Genomic DNA, 13,271 nt, shown 5'->3' with positions numbered 1-13,271 from the left:
TGTCTGATATATTGTTGTGGATTGGTATTTCATAAAACTAATGATAATAATAATTAAAAAAAGAAAAAAACCCAAAAGACAAAACAACATATCTTTTGTCCATTGGTAAAACTTGAGTAACTCACATATTACTTGTTAAATGACAATTTTAAGTGATTTGAAGGCAATTTTCAAAATTTATTTATTACATTTTTTAAAAATATCTTATTTGTGGCCGGAGAAAACTTGACTTCTAGGATCTAGTTTTGCTATGATTATTCCACCGACTTAACAAGCTAACTGCAATAATTCACTGAAATATTACCTGAGCAATTAACCATGTAGCACAATACAAAATTGTCTTATTTCTATTTTTTTTCTCTCCAAAAAGTGAGTTATAACATTTTTCCATTTGACAACAGATATGTATTCTATTCCTTTTTATTACAAACCATATGTCTGATGCCATATAACCGTAAATAAAATGTGTTGAGTACGTCGATAAATAAAGCTTTTTTTTTCTTTTTTTTTTTTATTACAATCATGTATTTCAAATTTCAGCTTCACGGCTTTGTCATTCTACGGCAATTTGTGTTCACCTTATGTCGAGAAACGACAATTTGACAAAGTGCAGAAGATTTTCATTCATTGATTCATGTTGAGCTGCTGTCCTTTGATCCATATCGCTTAATGCATGTTGCTTGAACTGTGTCCGTTCCCATCACTTACTGGATGCATTACACAGGTTGTTTTATAGCAACACAAATGTCTTGACACTTCTGGGATTGCTGGAGTATTAACAACAACGATTAGAAAGCATGTGCGTAAAATGTGTGGATATACGTGTAGGTGCCTCCAGCGCTGTATACTGGGACATTTTTGCTGGAAAGCCGGTATATCTGTGTGGTTGTTGTGTGTTGCAAGGATTACAGGGACAACCATGAGTTAGAAAGTTCATAAAATTACTAATATAAGCAGGATTATATTCTTGTAAATGTGGAAATTTGCATGTTTCAAGATGTCCGTGTTGAAAAAGGATTACATGTAAATTAACATTTGAAAAGTTTGAATACTGATTGATGTACAAAATATCAAAAGGATTAAAGGATTATATTATCTTTAATAGGAGGCATTATCTGCATATTTTGAAGATCTTGATTTATCATGTGTCAGAAAATAGCAAGGATTAAGCACCATTAATGTTCGGCCATTTGCAAGTTTGAAGATTCGTCTATCAAGTGGATTAGATCAACACTTGAAGACTGTCCTACAACCTGATGTGTCTGATATCAAAAGGATTAAAGTGATATCAAAAGGATTAAAGTGATATCAAAAGGATTAAAGTAACATTAAACGGTTGCCACTGGCATGGATCCAGATCTGGTCTTATGTCTTGTGAAAAATAGCAAGGATTAAGTAGCAACAAGAGGCGGTCATTTGCAAGTTTCATGTGTCGCATATCAAAAGGCTTAAGACATCAAAAGGATTAATTTAACATTTATAGGCGACCATTTGCAAGTTTTAAAATTTTGTGTGATCACCTTCGTCAATAATGCTACAAGGATTAAATATCAAAAGGGTTAAATTGATATTTAAAAGACAGCCATTTTCAAATTTTAAGATTTTCTTATTGATATGTCAAAAGCATTAAAAGAATTGGGTATAAACGATTATTAAATTAATGATAAGACTGTGCTTTGCAATTTTCAAGGTGTTTGATCTCAAGCTAGTGAATTTTTTTATCAGGGCTAGTGGAAATTATCAGCTGTATTACCATATTATATAGGGCATTAGCCAAAGCGTCTTTGAGGGCTAGTGACTTTTGCAAACATTTGACAAACACTGTTGATCTCCACTTTCAAAAGGATTAAATACTCCAAGGATTATTTTTTACATTTGATGACAGTATTTTGTGTGCAGCAAGTCTTCTTCCAGTTTGTTACAAAAGAATTGAATACTTCAAAGATTATCTTTGCATTATGACAGTATTTTGCATGCCGTAAATCTTCTTCTTCCAGTTTGTTACAAAAGGATTAAATCCTCAAAGGATTATCTCTTTCATTTGATGACAGTATTTTGTGTGCAGTCAGGCTTCTTCCAATTTGTTACATGTTGCAAGGAATATCTAATCACTTGAAAACCAGTGACCATGTCTCTATCCAGCAAGTTGCCTGTACCCATATCGGGGAAGAAGAAGAAAATGGTTAAAAAGACTAGTGCTGTCACAATCCAGGTATATATATATATATAGTGTTTCTACCACAGTACGTAATTCAACAATAAAATCAACTAACCACCCATAGAAGGAAGTGTCTTATTTAACGACGCACTCAACACATTTTATTTACGGTTATATGGTGTCGGACATATGGTTAAGGACCACACATATATTGAGAGAGGAAACCCACTGTTGCCACTTCATGGGCTACTCTTTTTGATCAGCAGCAAGGGATCTTTTATATGCACCATCCCATAGACAACTAACCACCTATAGATTCTTTCTTAAAGGTTAGCTCTATAATAAAATAAAGTATCACTGTAGTAAACACTATATCAAAGGTCGTGGTATGTGCTGTCTTGTATGTGAGATGGGGTATATAAAAGATCCCTTGCTATTAATGGAAAAATGTAGCAGGTTTCCTCTCTTAAGACTATATGTCAAAATTACCAAATGTTTGACATCCAAAAGCTGATGATTAATAAATCAATTGCTTAAATGGTGTCATTAAAGAAAATAAACTTTTAAAATGTGGGTTGTCACTAAAAACAAAACAATAATACATAGTAACATTTATGTAAAACTGCAGCATTAAAAAACACATCCTGTTATATCCAAAATAATAATGAAATCCCAATGTTCTTTTTATTAATTAGACTGATGAGGTGTTGTTGCATTTACAGCTATAATATAAATATTCACTCAATACATTAATCACATACAGTAAAATACATTTAAAATGAACATGTTTAGAACGTAAAGTCCAGTTTTATCTCCGAATACTTATATTAATGACCAACTTATGCAGATGTGTACAACAGATTACTGCTATAAGGAGCTAACTATCATGGTCCATTCCTGTTCGTTATAAGAGTACTTTACTGTTTTGTCATCTTGTATGTAAAGACCAACTTGCTTCAGTAACATGTTCTCAAAATTATCTGTGTTGACTCAGTCTTTTGAGTTCATTTGTTCCAGTCTGATGAACGCAAATGGTTTACATAACATAGTTTGATTTCTGTATCTATGTAACAGGTATTCCTTTTAAAGTGAAATAGCCCATTCAGCTGACACTATGCCATAAAATGACTGTTCTAGTTATATAGCCAAATGTATGTTTTATTGTGTCTGTTAGTTTTGTGTGTTTCATTATAACAGTATCAGGTTGGGATCCAGTTCAAAATGCATTTAAAATATGGAAAGAAACATGGAATATGTGTCTACCAATCACCACAGCAGATCTTATCTTATATACAACCCCTGCAATAGCTCACGGCAATTGGCAATGCTGTGGAGAGATTGCCATCGAGGTTTTATAATTGTCCACAGCACTTTGTCTGCTGTTAGATGTCAAACATTTGGTAATTCTGACTAGGGGTGTAACGATATCTCGAATATTCAGTGAACCGAACAGCGGTCTGTATAGTAGTTGCATTCAAACCGAATACAGGAATACATATAATATTATGTAATGCTAACTGTACAGTTTATGTCCATGGCATTTGTTTAATTGCAGAGGTTGATATATAACTATAATAGATGTGTAACGTATGTCTCCCATTAAAGGGACATTCCTGAGTTTTCTGCAATTTTTAAGATGTTGTCGACTAACAGAGACTTTTTAACGATTGTAATTAGATATCAAATATATTTTTCTGCATAAAATATTAGTGGCTGTATATTAGACGTGTTTCTGATCATTAAATTTCATTTTATTTCCTAAAATATAGTTTTTTCGTACGTACAAATTTATTCAAAGACAAAATCCAGTTTGGGCTTCTTAAAAATATTAAGATGACCAGAAACACATTGAATATACAGAAACTGATATTCTAAACAAGAAAATATATTTAATAGGTAAGTTTAATCGTAAAAATATTCTATGAGTCGGAAACATCTTACAATGGAGTAAACTCAGGAATGTCCCTTTAAACCATACTGCCTCATTCTGGTTCAACATTTCCACCACCTCGGGTGTACTTTTCCTATCCCACATGACCACATAATTATGATGAAGTCTTATAGTGATGTATTTAACCTAAAAACAACCGGCTTCGGTTGCATCGTGGTTAGGCCATCGGTCTACAGGCTGGTAGGTACTGGGTTCGGATCCCAGTCGAGGCATGGGTTTTTTAATCCAGATACCGACTCCAAACCCTGAGTGAGTGCTCCGCAAGGCTCAGTGGGTTGGTGTAAACCACTTGCACCAACCAGTGATCCATAACTGGTTCAACAAAAGGCCATGGTTTGTGCTATCCTGCCTGTGGGAAGCGCAAATGAAAGATCCCTTGCTGCTAATCGGAAAGAGTAGCCCATGTAGTGGCGACAGTGGATTTCCTCTCAAGATCTGTGTGGTCCTTAACCATATGTCTGACGCCATATAACCGTAAATAAAATGTGTTGAGTGCGTCGTTAAATAAAACATTTCTTTCTTTAACCTAAAAACAATTACAGCAAACTGATGTTTTGTTTGCTTTTGGGTGTTTCCCCCCCACCCCCCACAAATTGTTTTAGATTGGTTTTAAAGATATTTAATATTTTATTACATACCTATTCAATCTTACTATAGTGTTAAAGACATTTTCAAACCATGTGATAAATTTATCACCTGTAAATGGGGAATTCCCTTTTTCTTTTTACTGCAGTTAGCACCTTTTATTTACTGACGTCATATATGATTTACAAATTACTCACATCGTATTTGAACATTACACAAGGCTACCGTAGAGTATGATTCTTAACGTTAAGCAAATCCATGAAAAGAGTATTAATCATAGATTTAAGAACGAGTTGTTATGACGTTAAGTTAAAAACCATTTTTGTAAAACGTGAAAGAAGGTACGTTTATGTTTATTTTGTACAAGAACATACCACTTGACTACTACGTGGTCTCGTGGTATATATTCTTGCGCAAAATAAACTTGTGCAATAAATAGGAAGTGAAAACAATGTATGTGAAGTTCTGTATAATTATTGATTGTAAATCTGGTGGGTTTCTCTGTTTTTGTCTGTCTGTCTGTCTGTCTGTCTTTGTCTTTGTCTGTCTCTCTCTCTTTCTTTTGTCTCTCTGTCTCTCTCCCCCTCTCTCTTGCCCTTCTCTCTCTCTCTCTCTCTCTCTCTCTCTCTCTCTCTCTCTCTCTCCCTCCCTCCCTCCCTCCCTCCCTCCCTCCCTCCCTCTCTCTCTCTCTCTCTCTCTCTCTCTCTCTCTCTCTCTCTCTCTCTCTCTCTCTCTCTCTCTTCTCTCTCTCTCTCTCTCTCTCTCTCTCTCTCTCTCTCTCTCTCTCTCTCTCCACAAATTGTTTTCTGTTTGGTTTTAAAAGTGTTCAATATTGTATTGATTGTAAATCTCACATTACCTGGTGCTGTGAGTCATACCCTGTGCATAATTTACACACCTGTGTAATATCGCCTGATTCGTGTTTCCCATTAGATGATCAGTTTAGCAGCTCTTGTTCTCTTTCTCTTCACTTTTGCATGTTGCGTCATGTCAGCATTGCGCGTTCATCAATATTAAACATCATTTTCATTGATTCTTGCCATGGAACAAAATGTGCTTTCTTCATTGAATTTTTTTTATTTTTTTTTTATTTTTTTACTTTACTTTACTCATGGATGTCAATAATTAATCACCATAGCAACAGAAATTACTCCCATAAAATCAGGAGGTGAAATCTAATGGTTGGAAAACGTTATGTAATATAAATAAATGTGTATTTCTGTGTAGAGTTTGACTTGTTTGTAATTTAGGACAGTCAAATTAGTTTTAAACATCCATCCTAATGGTATCATAAAATTGGTGGCTGTTTAATACAGATCAATCTGTACAATATTTGGTTTGAAAGAATGTTCACTTTAGACAAGTGGCTGTTTAATACAGGTCAGTGTGTACTATATTTGATGGTTTGAAATAATGTTAATTTTAGACAGGTGGCTGTTTAATACAGGTCAGTGTGTACTATGTTTGATAGTTTGAATGATCACTTTAGACAGGTGGCTGTTTAGTACAGGTCAATCTGTACAATATTTGGTTTGAAAGAATGTTCACTTTAGACAGGCGGATGTTTTAATACAGGTCAATCTGTACTATATTTGATTTGAAAGAATGTTCACTTTAGACAGGTGGATGTTTAGTGCAGGTCAATCTGTACTATATTTGGTTTGAAAGAATGTTCACTTAGGACAGGTGGCTGTTTAATGCAGGTCAATCTGTACTATATTTGGTTTGAAATAATGTTCACTTTAGACAGGTGGATGTTTTAATACAGGTCAGTTTGTACTATCTGTATTTGATGGTTTGAAAGAATGTTCACTTTAGACAGGTGGCTGTTTAAAACATGTCAGTCTGTACTATATTTGGTTTGAAAGAATGTTCACTTTAGACAGGTGGATGTTTTAATACAGGTCATTCTGTACTATATTTGATGGTTTGAAATAATGTTCACTTTAGACAGGTAGATGTTTGATACAGGTCAGTCTGTACTATATTTGATAGTTTGAAATAATGATCACTTTAGACAGGTGGATGTTTAATACAGGTCAGTCTGTACTATATTTGATGGTTTGAAATAATGTTCACTTTAGACAGGTGACTGTTTAATACAGGTCAGTGTGTATTATACTTATATATACTATATGCCTTGGCTCCTTGAACCTATTTCTGGTTAAATACGGTATTAATCCTTGGCTATGGTGTATCAAAGGCTGTGTCATGTCATGTCATAGGGTTTTATGTGCACATTCAGAACAAGCTGTTGTTGCGCATGCCTGTCCATGACAGGAAAGCTGGGGGGAGTGGAGAGGAGGGACCGCCTGCACTGGAGGTGCAAGGGAGCACCAGCAGCCCGATCAAATCGGTAGCAGGCGGGTGGGGTGGTGGTGGTGCTATGGAATTTGAATGGAGCAGTTAAATACCAAAGAGAAAAGGGTGTGCAATTTTGATTGAGGGAATTTGGCGCAATTTTGAATGGTCGGTCGAAAGGTAAATGGCCAAGCTAAAAGGCTGTGGTGTGTGCTGTCCTGTAAAGGAAAATGCATTTGAAAGATCCACACCCAATATGGTAATTTTGACATATAGTCTTAAAGAAAAAACCCTACATTTTTCCATTAATAGCAAGGAAACCTTTATAAGAACGAAGGGCAGGACCACTACACCCTCTTCTCTCTCACTAACCTCTAACCAACTAACAACTGACCCATTGTCCTGGACAGACAGCCCAGATAGCTGAGGTGTGTGCCCAGCTAGGACAGCGTGCTTCAACCTTAAGTTGAAATGATTGTTTTTATGCATTGATTGGGTTGCAGCAAAAAAAAAAATTCTTTTCCTTTGTTTTTTTAAGTTGTCCTGACCTAAATATTTATTATTATTTTTATTTTTCTTTCATCATACTTTTATGTAGAAGTGTTCTGTGTCGTCCTGATAGTGTTACAATACGAGTGAGAGAAATTGATTAATCTCGTACTCCTATTCGTCAGTGACGGGACCGCCGATTCGGCACAATGTGCAATAGTAATACAGAAATAACTTTGATCATTACACTTTACGCCTGATTTACTCTCGATCGAATACGTCTTTATCCGACCCATATTCCATCCATAAATTAGAGGGATTTTTGTAACGTAAACAATGGAATAGATTTTGGTAAAATGCATAGTTCTAAAAGAGAGAAATGGGCTTTAATGATTATATCATTTATCAAGCTCGTATAATCCCATCTGTGAATTACTTACATGTAGATGTGACATTATGAAATATGAATTATGGAATGGATGTCAATAAAAACTAAAACTAAAAACATGTACATGTATATATATAGGGTGTATACTACCAAATCAAATCCCATAGATGACAATAATAACATATGTGGCTAAAACTCCTACCTGCAACGTATCAATCGACATAGACGCCACGGATATAACTACTACCACCCCTTACACTTAAAGTGAATCACAAAAAAGTGGGTGTCAAGCTGCTCATTTCTGAGATAACGGGTAGCGTCTATGACTACCCTAGTTCCGCACAAAATTTGAGTACTTTTTTTTACAGGTACCCCATACATGTTCCAAGCACAAGGCTGCTTGACACAGTGGTACTAGATGAAATAAAATTGCATACTTTTTTAGCCCAGATGAAACTAATTTTGTTTACAACCAACACACTCACATTTATAACCAATCACAGGACTTGTGGTGTTCACTTCTCTATCAAAAGTTGGGTGCACCTCGAACTTTGACCCAGCTGGAAGTTATTTGGTTTAGTACTACCTATATACACATTTTGTATGTGTATCATATTTATCAATTTCAAATTCTATCTCTACACACGTGATGTTGCATGTTAAACTGTACTTGTAACTATTTAATATAAATAAATGGAAGGTTTTGCTAAAAATGAAGTACTATAGTGTTTTAAAACAGAGAAACATGTTTTATCACTACCTGTAGATGTATTAAAATTGGAATTAATGATACGTACATGTAGGTTTTTTTTATATATTTTTTTATTTAGTATTTTTTTTTTTATTAAGGGTTATAATATCAGAACTTCTTATATAATATTTAATTGGTTTAGTTAATTAATGTTATTTAAATACCTGAACCAGTGATTCATGATTGGTGTATCAAAGGCTGTGGTATGTGCTGTCCTGTAAAGGAAAATGCATTTGAAAGATCCACACCCAACATATTTTTCATGCTGGGGTGTCATTAAGCATTCATTTATTCATTCATTCATTCATTCATTCATTCATTCATTCATTCATCCATTATAAAAGATCCCTTGCTGCTAATGGAAAAGAATTTAGCAGCTTTCCTGTGAAGAATACGCATCAGAATGAGCAAATACCTGACCTCCAGTAGCCGATGATTACCAAGTCAGTTTGCTCTAGTGGTGTCATTAAACAAAACTGAGTTTAACTGCAAATGAGTGAACTTAAAACAATTCACCATTGTCCTGGACAGTCCAGCGAGAGAGAACAATGTGCTATATTTTACCTTCATGTAGCAATTGGCTTTTACAACTGATTAAATTTCGTGAGGTTAATTTACATGACATAAATCTGTTTTAATCTGGAGAATGAAACCCTTAATAATTACAGCATTTATCTAGTATTACCTTGTGGATGCATAACAAATTAGTGATTTTAATAATATGAAGAAAAAAGTGCTATATATTTAATCTAACACCTTGCTTTTACCATTTGATTAAATTTCATGATGATTGTTTACTAGACATAAAACTTGTTTAAACTGGGGAACAAAACCATTAGCAATTATTACATATATATAGCATTACCATGTGGTAATTGTTATGTTAAACATTGTGTTCAGTGACAAATTAGTGATTTGAGTACTGTATTTCACCTACCACCTGGATTTTACAATTGAATGAATTTCATGGCGTTGATTTACAAGACAAATCTCTTTTAAACTTGGTGTACCAAACCGTTAAGAATTACAGCATTTATCTAGTATTACCCATTACCATAGTTTGACACCCAATAGCCGATGTATTTTTCGTGCTGGGGTGTTGTTAAACATTCATTCATTATTATTATCTAGTATTACCAAACGGTAATTGGTTTTTTAGACATTGTGTAGGGTAACAAATGAGTAATTTTAATAATATGAAGACAAAAATGCTATATTTAACCTAGCATCAATCTTTTACAGTTGATTAAATTTCATTACGTTAAGTTACAAGACATAAATCTTTTTTAAACTTGTTGAACCAAACCGGAATTACAGCATTTATCTACTATTCTTACACACACGTTGGTGAGAACACCATGCGTTATTTTTGATAACACATAGTTGTTTACACACGTACGTGTGTTAGCAATTTCAAGACATATGACTGGCTGCTCCTAGGTGATGACCAGGTCACCAATGTCATACGTCCAATAAAAAACAGCACAGTGGGAATCGATTACACTGTGATGTATAGTTAACCTGGCAATCATGTGTGTCTGTGATGTGTAAGTCAGCTACAAGTGCAAATTAAGGGTGGTAAATATCTCTTAGTCGATAAAGATGTTAAAATTTGCTTAAAACCTGGGTTTTTTTAGGATATGTAAGAAATAGAATAATACATTTGTGTCCCTTAGATACCATTTATCTCACAACTCATTGTTTAAAAACGTATCAAACTTGCTTTCACTTGTTAAATACATTTTAAAACAACTCATTGTGAGATACTGGTATCTAATGGCTACTCATGTATTATTCTCTATATATCATGTAGTATAATAATTTTTGTTATTTTAAACATTTTGCAGGTTAACAAAATAAAATAAGTTGTTTTTAATATATGAAGAAAAAACCTCCAGAGAGAATTAAGAAAGCACTTCACCTAGTACCTAGCTTGCTTATACAATTGATTAAATTTCACGACAGTAATTTACAAGACATTTTAAACAGGGTTGGACGTAGCCCAGTGGTAAAGCACTCGCTTGATACGCGGTCAGTTTAGGATCGATCCCCGTCGGTGGCCCCATTTGGCTATTTCTCATTCCAACCAGTGCTCCACAGCTGGTGTAACAAAGGCAGTGGTATGCACTATCTTGTCTGTGGGATGGTGCATATAAAAGATCCCTTGCTGCTAATCGAAAAAGTGTAGCCCGTGAAGTGGTGACAGCGGGTTTCCTCTCTCTATATCTGTGTGGTCCTTAACCATATGTCCAACGCCATATAACCATAAATAAAATGTGTTGAGTGTGTCGTTAAATAAAACATTTCCTTCTTTCCTTCCTTCCCTTTTAAACGTGGTGAACCAAATCCATATTTTAAACATTGTGTATAAAATTAGTGATTTTAATAATATGAAGGAAAAAACAGAGAGCTATATTTCACCTAGGACCTGAATTTGACAATTGATAACATTTGTTGACGTTGATTTACATGTACAAGACATACATGTAAATCTCTCTCAAACTTGGTGTACCAAACCATTAAGAATTACAGCATTTGTCTATTAATAATGTGTGTTATTTTAAACATTTTGCAGGTGAACAAATAAAATAAAGTTTATTTTGTTTAACCACATCACTAGATCACATTGATTTATTAATCATCTGCTATTGGATGTCAACTTTTTGACATCTAGTCTCAGAGAGGAAACCCACTACATTTTTCCCTTAGTAGCAAGGGATCTTTTATATGCACCATCCCACAGACAGGATAGCACATACCATGGCCTTTGATATACCAGTCGTGGTACACTGGCGGCTGCGATGAGAAATAGCCCAAATGGGCCCACCGACGGGGATCGATCCCAAACCGACCGCACACATATCAACCGAGAGCTTTACCACTGGGCTACGTCCTGCCCTCAGGTTGTCTAAATTAAATTGGTGATATTCAGTAATATGAAAGAAGGAAATGTTTTATTTAACGACGCACTCAACACATTTTAGTTACGGTTATATGTCATCGGACATGTGGTTAAAGACCACACAGATATTGAGAGAGGAAAACCTCTGTCATCACTTCATGGGCTAGTCTTTTCGATTAACAGCAAGGATCTTTTATATGCACCATCCCACAGACAGGATAGTACATACCACGGCCTTTGTTACACCAGTTTTGGAGCACTGGCTGGAATGAGAAATAGCCCAGTGGGCCCACCGACGGTAATCGATCCTAGATCGACCGCGCATCAGGCGAGCGCTGTACCACTGAGCTATGTCCCTCCCCCCAAATTGATAAAATGTCATGACGTTGATTTACAAGACATAAATCTCTCTCAGACTTGGTGTGTAACAACCGGTAACAATTGTGTGATCAGGTGAACCAGTTATGATATGCTTTGTATGATGGATTTTTCTCACCGTGTGTCAGCTCGTGTGTGATTATGACATAATTTGCTTGCCGACACTATCGAGCGTTTTTCAGGTCAACCAATCGGTGACAGTGCATGTGTAATTAACCCGACAATAACACACACTGATTACCGTCAGCCTGAGTGATTGAGTAATAGAGTAATGTGTTTAACTTGTCCACAGTATTACGAAGCTCTGTGTAAATCATGATATCAGTTTAGTCTTATTCAACTTTGTTATTTCCACCTTGTTGATTAGAAATTACTACAGGAAAACCTCTCAAAACTGGACCCTCTGTAAACCGGAATTCCCCCAAAACTGGACATTTTTCATGGTCCTTTTTTTTAAAATCAGTACAGAACTTAACCTCTATAAACCAAATACCTCTTAATACTGGACATTTTACTTGGTACCCTGGGTGTCCGGTTTAAAGGGGTTTCACTGTATGTGTTAGTGGTTCTGAGCCTAGTGGTTAAACACTTACTTCATGAATGGTCGGTCTAGGATCGATCCCCATCAGTGGGCCCATTGGGTTATTTCTTGTTTCAGCCAGTGTTTGTGGGATGGTGCATATAAAAGATCCCTTGCTGCTAATCGAGAAAAAGAGTAGTCCGTGAAGTGCAAGGTTGGGATAGCCTAGTTGTAAAGCGCCTGCTTATTGCACGGCTGGTTACGGATCGACTCCGTGTCGGTGGGCCCATTGGGCTATTTCTTGTTCCAGCCAGTGCACCACCACTGGTATAGCAAAGTCTAATTGTTTGCTGGATGTCTGAATATTTGAAATGGTTTTAGATACAGAGAATACTACACGACTTTCAGTTTAATACCATTTTTATGCACGAGTACATTAGAAAATTGTATCCAGCTCGCTTTTGCTCGCTAAATACCATTTTCTAATGTACTTGTTCATAAAAATGGTATTAAACTAAAAGGAGTGTGGTATTTTATTTATTACTTACCTATAATTATTGCTTAGAATTCATGAAACATAAGCAAACATTCAGAGTTCCTGGTGTTCGAGTGTCAGCAAAGGCCCCGCCCACAATCGAGGTTAATGACCCAGATTTTGATTTCACAAATAGTTTATTCGATGGAACTTTTAAAACTAAAAAAGTTCAGACAACCGTTTTTCGCTAATGTTTACGAGCTGTTTTGACTGGTTTCCGAAATGGTCATTCTTTTTAACATGAAATGCATAAACCAGTTTGCCAGACAGGTATCTCACAATGTGACGTATGATTGTGTTATTAAACTCTGAT

Source organism: Gigantopelta aegis, chromosome 13 (genome assembly GCF_016097555.1).
Source record: "Gigantopelta aegis isolate Gae_Host chromosome 13, Gae_host_genome, whole genome shotgun sequence".
In the NCBI taxonomy this organism is placed as follows: Eukaryota; Metazoa; Mollusca; class Gastropoda; order Neomphalida; family Peltospiridae; genus Gigantopelta; species Gigantopelta aegis.
This window is presented reverse-complemented; position numbering follows the sequence as displayed.